General features: G+C 39.6%; 1 protein-coding gene across 3 annotated transcripts in view; it reads left to right on the top strand.

Moving 5' to 3' along the window:
- Window positions 1-3,115, top strand: part of ARHGEF11 (Rho guanine nucleotide exchange factor 11) — a 130,733-nt gene that overhangs the window by 31,237 nt on the left and 96,381 nt on the right. The window lies entirely within an intron of this gene.

The following is a 3,115-nucleotide window of genomic DNA, read 5'->3' as shown; positions in this document are numbered from 1 at the left end:
AAAAAAAAAAAAAGAAAAGAAAAGTATGACTACTGCAAAACAAAATCGCGAATTACATTGCCAAGGCAAATGAAAATGCTTTTTTAAAAAATCTGTTTTTGCTGATCATTTATATTGCCTCTGTAGTAATACAGGTGTTTGGACCTTGCCTGTGCATTAATCAACTAGTTAATCTTATGTATGTACAAACAGGTCAAATGCAAGAGTGTAGTACATACTGTGATTTCTCTCATTTTAAATTCAAAGACCATTGTCTGTCTTTATGATCTAGCAGCACTATGACCTGGCAGTAGACTGTCTTGGGACAGACTTGTATGACCAGTAAGAAGAGTTAAAATTACCAGTGTAAAGAATCTGCATTGTTGTAATTGAGGAGGGCCATGTTTAGTGTCTTGTATGGGCCCAGAATCAATCCTGTTTTCCTTAATGCTGTTTTTTTAAAAATAGTTTTATTGAGATACAGTTGATGTACAATAATAAGTACATTTATAATATGTGGTTTGATGTATTTTGACACATGTGTACATCTCTGGCACCGCCCCCCCCCCCGAGATAAAGATATTCATCACCCCCAAAAGTTTCCTCATCCCCTTTTGTAATTCTCACTTCCCCTCCTCCTCCCAGGTAACTGCTTATCGCTATCCTGTAATAATAGATTCGTTCATATTTTCTTTAATTCCATATAAATGCAATCATACACGGTATACTCTTTTCTTGTCTGACTTCTTTCACTTTACACAGTTATTTTGAGGCATTTTGGATCTTGTGACTACTAAGAGAGATACCTGAGTTTGGGTAATTCAAGAGAACAGAGGTTGGAGCTAGCAGGTGGCATAGTGGTTGAGATGCTGGTTTCTCACGTGGCCAACCGTAGTTTGAGTTCTGAACCTGGTGGCTTACTTTCTTCCTCTCACTCTCGCTCGCTCTCTCTCTCATGAGTGCATGATTCCTATACCAAATTAAAATAATAATAAATAAAATAAATAATTTCATTTTTTAAAAAAGAACAGAAGTTTATTTTAGGTCATAGTTTGGAGGTTCAAGGTTCAGGAGCCACATCTGATGAGGGTCTTACTGGTAGATAACAAGGCAGAGGGTGAGTCAGTAAGCCAGCACAGAGCAGACTTGTGTCTGGCTCATTCCTTCTCCTTATGAACCTACCCACACTTGATTCTGATGCCTAATCACTTCCCAAAGGGCCCACCATTCAACACCATGACTGGATGAAGTCTCCTCTAAATACCTTCACACTACAACCAAATTCCTGTCCATGATTCTGGGGACACAGTCACACCATAGTGTGTGTGTATCGGAGTGTGTTCCTCCTTGTTGCTGAGTAGCATTCCGTCTTAGGGATAATTTGTGTATCTGTTCATCTGTCGATGGACATTTGGGCCACTAAAAGGCTGCTGTGAATATCCATGCATTGGTCTTTGTGCAGTTACACGTTTTCATTTTTCTTCTGTAAATGCTAGGAGAATGTCTGGCTCATATTTTGATGTGTTTCACATCCTAACAAATTGTGCAATTATTTTTCCAAAATGGTTTTGAAGTTTTTAGGACCAGCAGTTAGCATAATGGCTATGTCGCTGGACTCCCATGTAGTTGACCGCGGTTCGCGTCCTGGACCCTGTGGCTTAAAACTCACACTGAGTGCATGTGCATGTGTGCCCAAGATCCCAAGAGGAGAATGGAGGAGAAGGGATTGCGGCATGGCCATCCCTCCTGGGGGGTGATTTCTCGCTTTCTATCTCTCTGTCTCTCTGTCTGGCGAGCGCACGCGCCCTATAGCAAAAACCTCTCAAAACAAAATTTTTTTTTTATTCCCACTAGCAATGTATTAGAGTTCCAGGTGCTCTGTATCTTGGCCAACACTTGGTGATCAGTCTTTTTAGTTTCAACCATGTTAGTGCATATGTAGTAACATCCTATTGTGGTTTTAATCTGTGATGTTAAACATTTTTTATGAACCTATTTGCCATGTATATTTCCTCTTTTGATAAAACTCTTGAGTCTTTTCCAATTGAGTGTATTGCCTAAAATTAACCCAGTAATTGAGTTATAAGGGTGCCTTATGTGTTCTGAATATAATTTCTTTGTCAAATATGTTTTTGCTACTACTTCTTCCTGGTCTGTGGCTTACTTTTTTCTTTTGTAACAATGTCTTTTAAAACTTTTTAAAAAATTGCATGTAATGAAAATCAGTCTTTTTAAAAAATTGTTCTATTTAACTTAATTTTATTATTATTATTTTAATTTGACCAGAGAAAGGCAGAGGCAAGAAAGCAAGCTGCCAGATCCAGGACTTGAACTGCAGTCAGCTGTGCGGGAGTCTAGCACCTTAACCACCACACCACCTGCTGGCCCTGAAATTCAGTGTCTTTCTGAAGTGCATAAGTTCCTTTTTTTTTTTTTTTTTTTGCCCAGAGGACATGCACGATCACTATAGAAAACAGAGAAAGAGGAAAAATGAGCCCTTAGGTGTGGTCATGCTGCAATCCCTTCTCCATCTCTCCATGGGTAGAGATTAGGGATATCCATGCACTGGCACTTGGCACATTTTTCAGGCTGCTGGGCTCAGAATTTGAATTGCGCATTCAGCCATGTGGGATATGTGGCTAACCCAGCCGCTACATGGCTAGCCACCCCCCAGCTTTTTTTGGGTTACTTCTCTAGGATTTTAGAATCAGCTTGTCTGAGTGTAAATCATGTTTGTACATAACGGTTTTATAACTTCATTTCCAATATGTGTGTTTTATGAATTTGGGGGAAAAAAATCAGGATTTTAGAACTTTTTGTAAGTGTGTTTTATGAATTTAGGGGGGAAAAAAATCAGGATTTTAGAACTTTTTGGTAGACTTGTGGAGACGTTTATTCTCTCTCACTAGGAATTCTTTATGCTAAAAGGAAAAGCCCAGTCATTGGTGGCTCAAGTGGAAGGGTGCTGCTGTGGAAGGGTTGAGACCCCATGGGGAGGCCCACGTTCAGTTCCTGGCTCAACCTAAACAGGCTGAGTGTAGTGGCAGGAAGGAAGGATCATGACATTGTGAGACCCTTTCATTTCTTTTTTTTTTTTTTTTTTTTTTTTTGGGGGGGGTTTTTTCACGGGGGAAGT

Source organism: Tupaia chinensis, unplaced genomic scaffold, assembly GCF_000334495.1.
Source record: "Tupaia chinensis unplaced genomic scaffold, TupChi_1.0 Scaffold000438_1, whole genome shotgun sequence".
NCBI classification, from domain to species: Eukaryota; Metazoa; Chordata; class Mammalia; order Scandentia; family Tupaiidae; genus Tupaia; species Tupaia belangeri.
The sequence above is the reverse complement of the archived record's forward strand: the minus strand, read 5'-3'. Positions and strand labels throughout refer to the sequence as shown.